Below are 14,971 nucleotides of genomic sequence, written 5' to 3' on the forward strand. Positions count from 1 at the left end.
AAAAAAAAAAAAAAAAAAAAAAAGGACAATAAGGGAGTACTATGAACAGCTTCAAACACATAAATTTGGCAACTCAATTAAAATAGACCATTCCTCAAAAACCACAAGCTTCCACAACTTAACTCCCTCAACTCACTCAATATGAAATAGATCCTTTGAATAGTCCCATAACTTCATAGAAAACGTTTTTAAATTAAAAAAAAAAAAACTTCCCCCAAAGAAAACTCTCCAGGCCCAGATAGGTTCACTGGAGAATTCTACTGAATATTTAAATAATTAATGCTGATTCTACACAATCTCTTCTAGAAAACAATAAAAGAGGGTTTCTTTTCAGATCGCATAAATCTTTCCCCTTTCCAAATTCATTTTATACTGTAGTATTAATCCTGATAGCAAAATCCCTGCAGACCCAGCCTTCAGGAGGGCTTCCACGGACCCAGGCTCCTGCCTCACCCCAATGCCAGGCCAGCTCCCATGGACTTAGGCACTCTGCTTGCCTCAGTGTGGGGCCAGAGCCCATAAGACCTCGAAACTGGCTCCCATGGACCTGAGCACATGGCCTGCCTCAGCACCATGCCGAATAAAAAAAAGAAAAAACACAAGAGACAACAAGTGTTGGTGAGGATGTAGAAAAAAAGGAACACTAGTACACTGTTGGTGGGAATGTAAATTGGTACAGACACAATGAAAAACAGTATGGATATTCCTCAAAAAATTAAAAATAGAACTACCATATGATCCAACAATCCCACATCTGGGTATATATCCAAAGGAAATGAAATCAAGACCTTGAAGAGACATCCATACTCCCATATTCATTGCAGCATTATTCACAATAGCCAAGATATGGAAGCAACCTTAGTGTCCACCAATAGATGAATGGATAAAGAAGATGTGCTATATACTACTCATCCATGAGAAAGAAGGAAAGAAGTCATTGTGACAACATGGATGAACCTGGAAGACATTATGCTAAGTGAAATAAGCCAGAAAGAGAAAAACAAATACTGTATGATCTCACCTTTATGTGGAATCTAAAAATAAAACAAAACAAAGTAAGTTTCTAGGAGTTTTCATAGAACAGTGGATACCAGGGGTTGGAGGGGGAAGGGATGGGCAGAGGTCAAAAGGTAAAAATTTGCAGTTCTGTAAGATGAATAAGCCAGAGATCTAATGTACAAGCGTGATAACTGTATCTGATATTACCGCATTGAATTCTGGAAATACCCTGAGAGTAGATTTCAAGTACATTCATCACACATAATAAATGGTAACTTTGAAGAGATGATATGTTATTAGCTTGACTATTGTAATCATTTCACTATATATATATATATATATATATATATATCTCAACTCCTCATGTTGATCACTCTAAATATACACAATTTTAATTTAAAATGCTGCATTTGAAAACCTGTAAAATACAGTGCCACCAATACTTGAAGAGAATTTATGGCCTAAATGCTTTTATAAATTTAGAGGAATCACTGAAAAGTCATTCAATTGAATGAACTAAATGTCAACTGAATAAATTCAGAGAAGAATAGAATAAACCTGAAGGAAGTAGAGGAAGAAGAAAATAAAGGTAAAAGCAGAAATCCATAAAATGGGAGGAAAAGTTACAATAGAATCCAAAGAACCCCAAAGTCGTTTTTGATAAAGAGCAATAAAATTGAGATGCTCCTGGGTGACTCAGTCAGTTAAGCATCTGCCATTGGCAGGGTCCTGGGATTGAGTCCTGCATCGGGCTCCATGCTCAATGGGGAGCTGCTTCTCCCTCTCCTCCCCACTTGTGCTCTCTCTGACTATCTCTGTCTCTCTCTCAAACAAATAAAATCTTTAAAAATATATATTTTAAAAAACAATAATAAAATTCACACATCTGTGGAAAGAGTAACCAAGAAATTAAAAAAGATGACACAACTAACCAATATCACATGCTTTAAAAATTCTAAGGATTAGAGGATATTGCAAACAACTTTATGAATAAATTTGAAGACTGAGATGAACTTAAAACATTCCTTGAAAAATAGAACTTACCAAAACTGACCCAAGAAGAAATGGAAAAGGTCCCACTTCCCAGTGTGATATCATAGATCACAGCAGACCACACACACTCTCACTGCAACAGCTAGAAAAAAATCAGATAAATTATAAAACTTATTTTTGAAGTTATCACAGAGTTGTAGCTGGACTTGATGACAAGGACTGGATAAGCTAAAATTCCAGAGAGGGGTGACCCCTACCTAGGTAAGCTATGGAGCATTTGTTGATTCTGGACTTGCATTGAGGACCAGACTTGGCCTACTGGGTGAGAGATAAACCAGTGGGGTTTTTGACATCACATGCATGGATATGATGGATTGGAATCTAGAAGTGCTTCAAAATCTTTAACTATTATGGAAATGCAAAGTAAAATTACAATGAGGTAATCCTACATACCCAGCAGAATGGCTGAAATTATAGACTGACAGTACCAAATGTTGGTGACAATGTGGAGTCAGTGGAACTCTCACACAGTGCTGGTGGGAATATAAATTGTTTCAGCCAATTTGGGAAATGATTTGGCAGTTTTAATAAAGTTAAATGTACACCGACCCTATGACTCAGGAATTATTAAGAAAAAGACTAGAGTGCTGATAAAGGCAACAACACAGATGAATCTCACACGTATGACGTTGAGTGAAAGAAGCCAGTAACAATAGAAAACATATTGTAGGACTCCATTTATATGAAGTTCAAGAACAGGCAAAAATTAGTCTATTGTTGCAGAAATCAGAATAGTAGCTACCTGTTGGGAAGAAGATATTTTCTGGGAAGGGACACAAGGAAAACTGACAGGATAAAAATATTTATGTCTTAATCTGGTCAGTGGTTACATTGATGAATACATGTAAAAATTTTGTAGAGCTGCACCCTTCAGATTTGTTCCTTTCATAAACATTATACTTCATTTCAAAGCAATGATGTCTCCAAAATGCATGATAAAATAAAAAGATGAATAAAATAAAAGAGGTTCTTGCATAGAAAAAAATGATGGTGTATTAGCAATCAAGGATAATGATTAATATAATTCGGGCATCTGAGGACTAAAAGTTTCACTGAAGATTTATAAGTGCAGCCTCAGATTATATGCAGATAAAATTTTGGCCTCAGAAAACTTTTGTTTTCACATGCCATTGTGGATTCATATCGGTCTTATAGTTGTCTTTTTACCCAGCCCTCCTCTGGTTGCTCTGCTATCTAAGTCATTTTCATGTGTCCATCTGCTAAGTGCCATCTACTTCACCCCATCAAATACAGCTCACTTCAGTTGCACCCTCACCACTGTAACACCTAAACCTTGGGGCCTGATCACTCTGCTGCCTGATCAGGCTCCTGCATTCTGTACACCCCACCTCTTGCCCCATCCTACCAGTATACGTCTCTTGGGGTCTCCATGACTTTCTCTCGGGAGAAATTGTATGAGCTCAGCCCTTATGCACGAGCTGCATATCATACACATGTAAAAATAAAAAGCCAGGTTCTCATATAAGGGTTGGGCGATGGGGAGCTAGGCCTGAATGTTTGGTTGGGAATGTGAGCAAATGAAAAAAGAATGGCTTTCAACAATTTTCTCTACCAGATTATGGATCTTTACATTGTGATCGAACTGCTTTCACTTTCACACTGCTTCCCTCTACAGCCTTTGCCAGAGTCTTTTTTTTTTAATTTAATTTTATTATATTACGTTAATCACCATACAGTACATCCCCAGATTCCGATGTAAAGTTTGATGCTTCATTAGTTGCGTATAACACCCAGTGCACCATGCAATACGTGCCCTCCTTACTACCCATCACCAGTCTATCCCATTCCCCCACCCCCTCCCCTCTGAAGTCTTCAGTTTGTTTCTCATAGTCCATAGTCTCTCATGTTTCATTCCCCCTTCTGATTACCCCCCTTTTCTTTATCCCTTTCTTCCCCTACCGATCATCCTAGTTCTTATGTTCCATAGATGAGAGAAATCATATGATAATTGTCTTTCTCTGCTTGACTTATTTCACTTAGCATTATCTCCTCCAGTGCCGTCCATGTTGCAGCAAATGTTGAGAATTCGTTCTTTCTGATAGCTGAGTAATATTCCATTGTATATATGGACCACAGCTTCTTAATCCAGTCATCTGTTGAAGGGCATCTCGGCTCCTTCCATGATTTGGCTATTGTGGACAATGCAGCTATGAACATTGGGGTGCATATGGCCCTTCTCTTTACTACGTCTGTATCTTTGGGGTAAACACCCAGTAGTGCAATGGCTGGGTCATAGGGTAGTTCAATTTTTAACTTTTTAAGGGACCTCCACACTGTTTTCCAGAGTGGCTGTACCAACTTGCATTCCCACCAACAATGTAGGAGGGATCCCCTTTCTCCACATCCTCTCCAACAATTGTTGTTTCTTGCCTTGTCTATCTTTGCCATTCTAACTGGCGTAAGGTGGTATCTCAGTGTGGTTTTGATTTGAATTTCCCTGATGGCTAATGATTTTGAACATTTTTTCATGTGTCTGTTAGCCATTTGTATGTCTTCATTGGAAAAGTGTCTGTTCATATCTTCTGCCCATTTTATGATTTGTTTATTTGTTTCTCGTGTATTGAGTTTGAGAAGTTCTTTGTAGATCTTGGATACCAGTCCTTTATCTGTGGTGTCCTTTGCAAATATATTCTCCCATTCCGTGGGCTGTCTCTTAGTTTTTTTGACTGTTTCCTTGGCTGTGCAGAAGCTCTTTATCCTGATAAAGTCCCATAAGTTCATTTTATCTTTTATTTCTCTTGCCTTTGGAGATGTGTCGTGAAAAAGGTTGCTCTGGCCGATGTCATAGAAGTTGTTGCCTATGTTCTCCTCTAGAATTTTGATGGATTCCTGTCTCACATTGAGGTCTTTCATCCATTTGGAGTTTATTTTTGTGTATGGTGTGAGAGAGTGGTCAAGTTTCATTCTTTTGCATGTAGCTGTCCAATTTTCCCAGCACCATTTATTGAAGAGACTGTCTTTTTTCCACCGGATGTTTTTTCCTGCTTTATCAAAGATTAGTTGCCCAAAGAGCCGAGGGTCCATTTCTGGGTTCTCTATTCTGTTCCATTGGTCGATGTGTCTGTTTTTGTGCCAGTACCATGCTGTCTTTGTGATCACAGCTTTGTAGTACAGCTCGAAATCCGGCATTGTGATGCCCCCAGCTTTGTTTTTCCTTTTCAACAGTTCCTTGGAGATTCGGGGCCTTTTCTGGTTCCATACAAATTTAAGGACTATTTGTTCCAGTTCTTTGAAAAATGTCCTCGGTATTTTGATCGGGATAGCATTGAAAGTGTAGATTGCTCTGGGTAGTATGGACATTTTAACTATGTTAATTCTTCCAATCCATGAGCATGGAATATTTTTCCATCTTTTTATGTCTTCCTCAATATCTTTCAAAAGTGATCTATAGTTTCTAGCATATAGGTCCTTTACGTCTCTGGTTAAGTTAATTCCAAGGTAACGCATGGTTTTTGGTGTTATTGTAAATGGGATGGATTCCCTAATTTCTCTTTCTTCAGTCTCGTTATTCGTGTATAGAAATGCAACTGATTTCTGGGCATTGATTTTGTATCCTGCCACCTTACTGAATTGTTCTATAACTTCTAATAGTTTGGGAGTGGATTCCTTTGGGTTTTCCATATAGAGTATCATGTCATCTGCAAAGAGAGACAGTTTGACTTCTTCTTTGCCGATTTGGATACCTTTGATCCCTTTTTGTCTTCTGATTGCTGTTGCAAGGACTTCTAGTACTATGTTGAATAATAGTGGCGAGAGTGGGCATCCTTGTCGTGTTCCTGATCTTAAGGGAAAGGCTTCCAGCTTTTCCCCATTGAGAATAATGCTTGCAGTAGGCTTTTCATAGATGGCTTTTATGAGATTGAGAAATGTACCCTCTATTCCTACACTCTGAAGGGTTTTAATCAGGAAAGGATGCTGTATTTTGTCAAATGCTTTTTCTGCATCAATTGAGAGGATCATATGGTTCTTGAGTCTTTTCTTGTTGATATGATGTATCACATTGATTGATTTGCGAGTGTTGAACCATGCTTGCATCCCAGGTATGAATCCCACTTGGTCATGATGGATAATCCTTTTAATGTACTGTTGGATTCTATTAGCAAGGATCTTGTTGAGGATTTTGGCATCCATATTCATTAGAGAAATCGGTCTGTAATTCTCCTTTTTGAGGGGGTCTTTGCCTGGTTTGGGGATCAAGGTAATATTAGCCTCATAGAATGAGTTTGGTAGCTTTCCTTCTGTTTCTATTTTTTGAAATAGCTTTAGGAGAATAGGTATTATTTCTTCTTTGAATGTTTGGTAGAATTCCCCAGGAAAACCGTCTGGGCCTGGAGTTTTATTATTTGGAAGGTTGTTTATCACTGACTCAATTTCTTCATAGTTAATTGGCCTATTTAAGAAATCTATTTCTTCCTGTTTCAGTCTTGGTAGTTTATAGGTTTCCAGGAAGGCCTCCATCTCTTCCAGATTGTTTAGTTTTTTGGCATATAGCTGTTGATAAAAGTTTCTAATAATCCTTGCAATTTCAATGGTGCTGGTCGTGACCTCTCCCTTTTCAGTCATAATTTTAATAATCTCAGTCCTTTCTCTTTGTTTTTGGACAAGTTTTGCCAGTGGTCTATCAATTTTATGGATTCTCTCAAAGAACCAGCTTCTAGTCCTGTTGATCTGCTCTACTGTGGTTCTGGTCTCTAATTCATTGATTTCTGCTCTAATCTTGGTCAACTCCTTCCTTGTCAGTGGGTTAGGCCTGTCCCTCTGTTGCTGTTCCAGTTTCTTGAGGTGAGAATATAGAAACTGCATTTTAGATTTTTCTATTCTTTTGAGTGAGGCTTGGATGGCTATGTATTTCCCCCTTAGGACTGCCTTTGCAGTATCCCATAGGTTTTGGACCGTTGTGTATTCATTCTCGTTGGTCTCCATAAATTGTTTAATTTGTTTTTTGATTTCCTGGTTTATCGAGTCATTCTTGAGCAGGATGGTTCTTAGCCTCCAAGTGTTTGAGTTTCTTCCAGGTTTTTCCTTGTGGTTGAGTTCCAATTTCAGAGCGTTGTGGTCTGAGAATATGCAGGGGATAATTTCAATCTTTTGGTATTGGCTGAGACCTGTTTTGTGTCCCAGAGCATGATCTATTCTTGAGAATGTTCCATGGGCATTTGAATAGAATGAGTATTCTTTGGTTCTGGGGTGTAGTGTTCTATATATATCTATGAGGTCCAACTCGTCGAGTATGGCATTCAAAGCCTTTGATTCTTTGCTTAGTTTTTGCCAGGGTGTTCTGTCTATTTCTGATAGTGGGGTGTTGAGGTCCCCTACTATTACTGTGTTCTTATCTATATGTCTCTTTATTTTGGTTAAGAGTTGGCTTGTGTATCTTGCTGCTCCCCTGTTGGGGGCATATATATTAATAATTGTCATATCCACTTGTTGAATACTTCCTTTAAGAATAATATAGTGCCCTTCTGTATCTCTCTCTATGGCCTCTAGTTTAAAATCCAGTCTATCTGATATGAGAATTGCTACTCCAGCTTTCTTTTGAGGTCCATTTGCGTGGAAGATGGTACTCCATCCCCTTACTCTAAGTCTGAATGCATCTTTGGGTTCAAAATGAGTCTCTTGTAGACAGCAAATGGATGGGTCATGTCTTTTTATCCAATCTGCAACCCTGTGGCGTTTTATGGGAGAGTTTAAGCCATTTAGATTGATAGAGATTATTGACAGATATGATTTTAATGATGCCATTTCTCTTTAAAGTCTTTGTATCGGTTGTGACTTGCTGCTCTGTATCACTCTTGGGGCCTTTTTACCTTTATAGAGCCCCCCTTAATATCTCCTGTAGGGCTGGTTTCGTGGTTACGAAATTGGTTAATGATTGGCGATTTTGGAACGTCTTTATTTCTCCATCAATTCTGAATGACAGCTTTGCTGGATAAAGGATCCTTGGCTGCATGTTTTTCTCTGAAAGAGCTTTAAAAATGCCCCCCCAAGCCTTTCTCTCATTCCAGGTCTCTGTAGACAGGTCTGACGTAATCCTGATACCTTTGCCTTGGTACGTGAGAAATTTCTTTGCCCTGGCCGCTTTCAATACTGTATCCTTGGATCTAATATTTGCGAATTGCACTATGACATGCCGTGGCGTAGGTTTGTCCTGGTTGAGCTTGGATGGGGTCCTCTCTGCCTCTTGGACACGAATGCTTGTTTCCCTTGCTAGATTAGGGAAGTTTTCAGCTACAATTTGTTCAAATATCTCTTCTAGACCTCTGTTTTTCTCCACCCCTTCAGGGATGCCGATGATTCTGACATTGGATCGTTTCATAGAGTCAGTAATCTCCCGTAATCTACATTCGTGGGCGTGGATTTTTTTAAGACCAGCTTCTATTTTCGTTTTTTCTTCTACTAACCCATCCTCCAATTCGCTAACGCGTTCCTCTGCCTCGGTGACCCTGGCCGTCAGAGCCTCTAGTTTTGACTGTATTTGGCCCACTGAGTTTTTAATTTCTGTCAGATTCGCTCTCATTTCTGCCCTTAGGGATTCTATATTCTCAGCAACGCTTTCTCTGATGCTTTTTTCAAGTTTACTCATCATCTTGACCATTGTTGCTCTGAATTCCATTTCTGATAATTGGGATACATCCATATGTATTAATTCTGTGGCCGAGGCCAATTCTGTGGCAGAGGCCACAGACTCATTATCTTTTCTTTGCTGGGGGGGACTTCTCCTTCTCGTCATTCTGATGAAGAGAGATTGCAGGGTTGTCCAGAGCCCAAGTGTTGACTGGGACCCAGGCCGTGCGCCCTTGTTTTATAGAGATCTTAGGGATGTGGGCTTCTTCCTTAAAGAGTTTATTTATTTATTTGAGAGAGAGAGAGACAGTCAGCAAGAAAGGGAACCCAAGCAGAGGAGTGGGAGAGGAAGAAGCAGGTTCCCGGTGGAGAAGCCCGATGAAGGACTCCTTACGGAGCGTTGTGATCACACCCTAATCCGAAGACAGGTGCTTGGTGACTGCGCCACTCAGGCGCTCCGGGTTGTGGGCTTCTTGATTTTTCAGCCTGCCTTCTGGGGGAGGGGCCTGCCTGCAGGTACTCAGAAAACCCTGTTTGGGTAGAGTCTCTGTGTCCCTTGCGAGGGGGGATGGGGATGGGCACCCTGTGAGCCGGTATTTCCGGGCTTTTGTTCTCTGGCGGCTTTCCCTGGCGGTTTGCTATGCCTCTTCTGAGAGAGCAGCAGCGGCTGAAATTCAGCCTCTGTCTCAGAACAGAGGGATCGCGGATCGTTCTCCACTGATGTTCTGGCCACTTTAACTCTGTTTCTGTTGGTGCTGCTCAACCCTGCAGCATCCCGGGCTGTGCGCCCCACACCCGGCGTCCCAGCCCTCACTTCCAGGGCCGGCACGTCTCTGTCCTTTGTGTTTCCAACCCCGCCCGCCGCCAGCCGCCCCGCGCGGGCTCCCGGAGCTCCCCGTCTCAGTCTGGTGTCTCACGGGTGCTGTCCGCGAGTCCGCCTGCTCCCCCGTGCAGGTGGCCCGCCAACCGCCAGCCGTCCCGCGTGCGCTCCCGGAGCTCCCTTCTCAGCCTGCTGTCTCAAGCGTGCGGGTCCGCGGTCTGTCCGCTCCCCCTTGCAGGTGGCTACCGCTTCCCGGCGCCCTGACACGGCGGCTCCCTCCCCCTTCTGTTTAGCTTCCGATATCTGTGCGCGGTTTCACGGCTCCCCGCTTCGTACCTCGATACTCAGCGCTGGAGATGTTCATTTGTAGAGATCCAGATGTATCTTCCTGCGTCTCAGGCTGATTCCGTGGATATTCCTGCTGGTCTGGTACCTATCCAGCTCAACTCAGGGGACCGGCTGAAAAAGGGGTCCCCTACTCCTCCGCCATCTTAACCTGTATCTGCCAGAGTCTTAATAGCTGTACTTTTCAATAACTTAACCTGTTCAAAAAATTGTTGAAGATGCCACTCTGGGTGAATATACTGTACAAGAGTGACTGCTGTCTAACATCTGGTTTTTCTCCATTTATGCCACTGTTCATAGGTATTTCACATAGTCATGGTCCTTTATACCCTCCCTTGTCCCAAAGAGGGTTTTTATATAATTTAGGAAGTGATATGGGATCGCACATATATGAAAACTCTTGGGTAATGAGGTCAGGGGAAGGCTAATGGGGGAAAGTAGGAAGGGAAAGAAAGCCATGGAGTAAAGTGAGTACCTAAAATAACTGTTTGCAATTCTATAAACTTTGCTAGAAGTGGCCTGAAATTTTGGGTCTGAGCTTAGCAACCAGTATAAAAAAAGAAAACACAGTTTGTTACACAACTGAATCCACATACATTTTTTTTTAACTCTAGTGCTAACTGTAGGGTTTGCTAGCTTTTCTAAAGACAGTTGAAGATCAGGCCTTTATCTAGAAATGTAATCCTCTCACCCCCTTGCATTACCTTGTTCCTTGCTTTGGGGCAAGTTAGACATAAACCTAGGATTTTACCAGGAAGAGAAAGCTGCCATAATTTCAAGGACTTCCTGTAGTAGTCTGTCTCTGTCTATCTCTGCCTCTGTCTATCTGTCCCTCTCTATATATCATCTGATCGTAACATCTGAGAAGCTGTGGGGGAGTCTTATATTCTGGCAGCTGCCTACTCCTTAGAGTAGATGGTGGAAGATACATTTGATCAATGTGGAGTGCATCTTTAAATATTCATCATATGTTCTTTCTGAAGATGTTGCTAATGCTTTGGGGGATTTCCTCAATAAAATTGCCTCTAGTTTTCAATGACATCTTTTATGGAACGTTATGACTCATTTTTCAACTAATGCAAAGCAGACTCCTGTCATAGTAATGAATAGTGTAGAATTTCTAGGCTTAAAATATTATTTTTTTGTTTTGGGTTGTATTTCAATCTTCTAATTGAGAGGTAGACTCCTTCCTACTCAATGAAATGCTGTAATAGTAACAATAATATTAATAATAGATATTATACTCATCCAGACTGTCTTGCAAATTTCTTCTTCATAAATAAGGGGGAAACCATGTATGTCAGTGCAGAAAACATCTAACATCTGTGTTTCTTCCTACAATGTTAGAGGAAAATATTTTCTTCATTCTAGTTTTTATGAAAGTTTATTTATCCTCTGCTTCTAGGTCAGTTGGCTTAGAAACTATAGGATGTGTCTCAGAAATGAGTGTGCTGAAAACTGGCAGGTGGGGGGAATGAAGCCTGCAGATCTGATTTCAGTTTTGGTTTCCTAGATCTGAGTTTACAGAAGTGACTTTTCTCTATGAAATGCTTTTTTAGTAAGTAATTAATTACTCTGCCACCGTCTGGTCTGTTTGGTCAACATCCAAAGTTTTAAAATCTGTTCTTTGAGAGTTTTGAGGACTGCAGGGAGCCCTATTGTCTTGGCTGCAAACTCCCAGATATTCTGAGTGGATCCCTTTGGGATAATGATTTTCCTTGCCATTGGGAGCCTGCGGAGCTCCGGATAGGGAGCAGCATATTTTGGTTTATCATTGGCCTTGCAGAGTGGACTAATCATCCATCTCTGTTTTCAAGTGTAAAGGAATGGCTTTCGGGGACTCTTATGCTAATGGGCTCTGGGTTAGTTCTGTAGGGCAGACCAGGGTTAGATGGCCACATTGCAGGGATTTCTCTTTTTAAGGTCAGTCTCATGGCCAGGTAGAGAATGGCCTGAGTGAGTTTTGACTAGCGACAAAACTAGTCAGCGTTTTAAAGATTAACAGCAAGTGCTAGCATTTATTGTGCATGCTCAATTAGCTTTTGGTTTCCACATTCCACTGTTGATTCACATGGTTTTATATGGTTTTTAAACATTTATCTTGCACTTACTATGTACCAGGCACTGTTCCAGGGGTTTTATATTAACTTATTCACTGCAATAATCCTCTGAGGTAGGTGCTACTATTATCTCCATTTTATAACAGAAGAAACTGAGGCACAGAGACGTTAAATAATGTGATTCTCTCTCTCTCTCTCTCTATATATATATATATGTTTAAATGTTTATGTATTTATGTATGTATGTGTGTGTGTGTGTGTGTATATATATATATATATAACATATATCTATATTGATATATCCTATGGGTTCTGTTTCTCTGAAGAACCCTAATACAATCAAGATTATAAAAATTAATGTCTGCTCTGCTCTCCAAACAGAGTTTTATTCCAGTAGCTTATTTAGTTGCTCAGGCTCCCTGTGAAGCCAGGTCCTAGGCCTTCAGTATGAGCAAATGCCCTCTTCTGTCCTGTGTCTCTTTCCTTATGCTGCCTCTCTGACCACCAGGCCAGTTCTTCTCAATTTTTTAAAAATCCCATTCTTGCTCCCTTAAGGAACAACCTAGTTGTTCCCCTACCCCCTTGAAATTCTAATGCTGCAGATATACTATATATCTGTGCTTTATACATAAAAAGGACAACATCATATGTCATCAGAGAATAGCAAATTAAAACAGCAAGATACCACTACACATCTTTAAAATGGCCAAAATCCAGAACACTGATAACACCAAATGATGACAGGTATGTGTGGCAATAGGAAATCTCATTTGTTGCTGGTGGGAATGCAAAATGGTACAGACACTTGGGAAGGCGGTTTGGTGGTTTCTTACAAAACTAAACATACTCTTACCATAAAACCCAGCAATTGCACTTCTTGGTATTTAGCCAGAGGAGTTGAAAACTTACAAAAACCTGCACACTGATGTTTGTAGCAGCTTTATTTGTAACTGCCAAAACCTGGAAGCAACCCAGATGTCCTTCAGTATGTGAATGAATTAATAAATAAAATGTGGTGCATCCAGACCATGGAACATTATTCAGTACAGAAAAGAATTGATTTGTCAAGCAGTGAAAAGACATGGAAGGATAGTAAGTACATATTATTAAGTGAAAGAAGCTAATCTGAAAAGGCTGCTTACTATATGATTCCAATTATATGATATCTTGGAAAAGACAGAACTATGGAGACAGCAAAAAGATCAGTGGTTCCCAGGAGTTAGGGGAGAAGGGAAGGATGAATCGGTGGAACACAGAGGATTTTAAGATAATGAAATTATTCTGTATACGATAATGGTGGATATATGTCTGTACACACACACACACACACGTATACATATATATATGGTATATATTTGCCAAAACCCATAGAATATACAACACTGACAGTGAACCCTAATGTAAACTATGGACATTGTGTGATGATGATGTGTCAGTGTACGTTCATCAGCTATAACAAGCATGTTGCTCTGGTGCTGGATATTGATAGTGGAGGAGGTTGTGTGTGGGGGGCGGGGTGGGCAGGCAGAGGGCACATGAAATCTCTTTGCCTTCTTTTCAATTTTGCTGTGGACCTAAAACTGCTCTGAGAAGTAAGTCTTTCCTGGGGAGCCTGGGTGGCGTAGCTGTTAAGCATCTGCCTTCAGCTCCGGGCGTGATCCTGGCGTTCTGGGATCGAGCCCCACATCAGGCTCCTCTGCTGGGAGTCTGCTTCTTCCTCTCCCGCTTCCCCTGCTTGTGTTCCCTCTCTTGCTGGCTGTCTCTGTCTCTGTCAAATAAGTAAATAAAATCTTTAAAAAAAAAAGAAGTAAGTCTTTCCTTTTTTATAACTCAGTGATTTTCCATTGTGTGTGTGTGTGTGTGTGTGTGTGTGTGTGTGCGCCACATCTTCATTATCCATTTGTCTATTGATGGACATTTGGGCTGCTTCCACTTCTTGGCTATTATTAATAATTCTGCCATAAACATAGGGGGGCATATATCTTTTTTGAATTTGTGTTTTCATTTTCTTTGGGTAAATACCCAATAGTAGCATTATTGGATCACATCGTATTTATGTTTTTAATTTTTTGATGAAACTTTATACTGTTTTCCACAATGGCTGTACTAATTTACATTTCCGCCAACAGCACATGCGGGTTCCTTTTTTTTCCACAGCTTTGTCAACACTTGTTGTTTCTTGTATTTTTGATTCTAGTGATTCTCACAGGTGTAAGGTGATATTTCATTGTGGTTTTGATTTGCATTTCCCTGCTGATTAGTGATGTTGAGTATCTTTTCATGTGTCTGTTGACCATCTGTATGTCTTTTTTGGAAAAATGTCTATTCATGTCCTCTGCCCATTTTTTTTTTTTAAGATTTTATTTATTTATTTGACAGAGATAGAGACAGCCAGCGAGAGAGGGAACACAAGCAGGGGGAGTGGGAGAGGAAGAAGCAGGCTCATAGCAGAGGAGCCTGACGTGGGGCTCGATCCCGTAACGCCAGGATCACGCCCTGAGCCGAAGGCAGACGCTTAACCGCTGTGCCACCCAGGCGCCCCAGCCTCTGCCCATTTTTTAATAAACAAATAACAGAGTCAGACCTATAAATATAGAGAACAAACTTATGGCTGCTGGGGGTGGGGGGAATAGGGTGGTGAGAGGATGCACAAAATTGGCAAAGGGGAGTCGGAGATCAGGCTTCAGTTATGGAATGAATAAGTCATGGGACTAAAATGCAGGCATAGAGAATGTAGTGGGTGGTATTGTAATAGCATTCATTGCATGGTAACAGATGGTGGCTCTGCTTGTGAGTATAGCATAGGCTATAGAGTTGTTGAATCACTATGTTGTACGCCTGAAACAAATGTAACATTGTGTGTCAACTACACTAAAAAAAAAAGGCCTGTAAAAAAAGGTACAACATTTTTTTTGCTCCCAAGAACCAATTTTCACTGCTTTGAAGGTGACAGTGCCCCAGTTGAGATGCATGATCTAGATTTGCATATATTGACTATTGGGATTTCTCATTATTTCACCCACCCTGTTGGCTCAATCCTGCTATTGCATAAGATTTTCTTGGGGCAACTGTTTCCTGAAACAATCCTGCAGAAAATGGAAGCCAGTGA

The 14,971-nt window shown here is 40.7% G+C and overlaps 1 pseudogene; it reads right to left on the bottom strand.

The window, feature by feature from the left end:
• Positions 1–575, bottom strand: part of LOC100478399 — a 15,893-nt pseudogene extending 15,318 nt beyond the window's left edge.
• Positions 576–14,971: the final 14,396 nt, after the last annotated feature.

The sequence above is a fragment of the Ailuropoda melanoleuca genome, chromosome 1 (assembly GCF_002007445.2).
Source record: "Ailuropoda melanoleuca isolate Jingjing chromosome 1, ASM200744v2, whole genome shotgun sequence".
In the NCBI taxonomy this organism is placed as follows: Eukaryota; Metazoa; Chordata; class Mammalia; order Carnivora; family Ursidae; genus Ailuropoda; species Ailuropoda melanoleuca.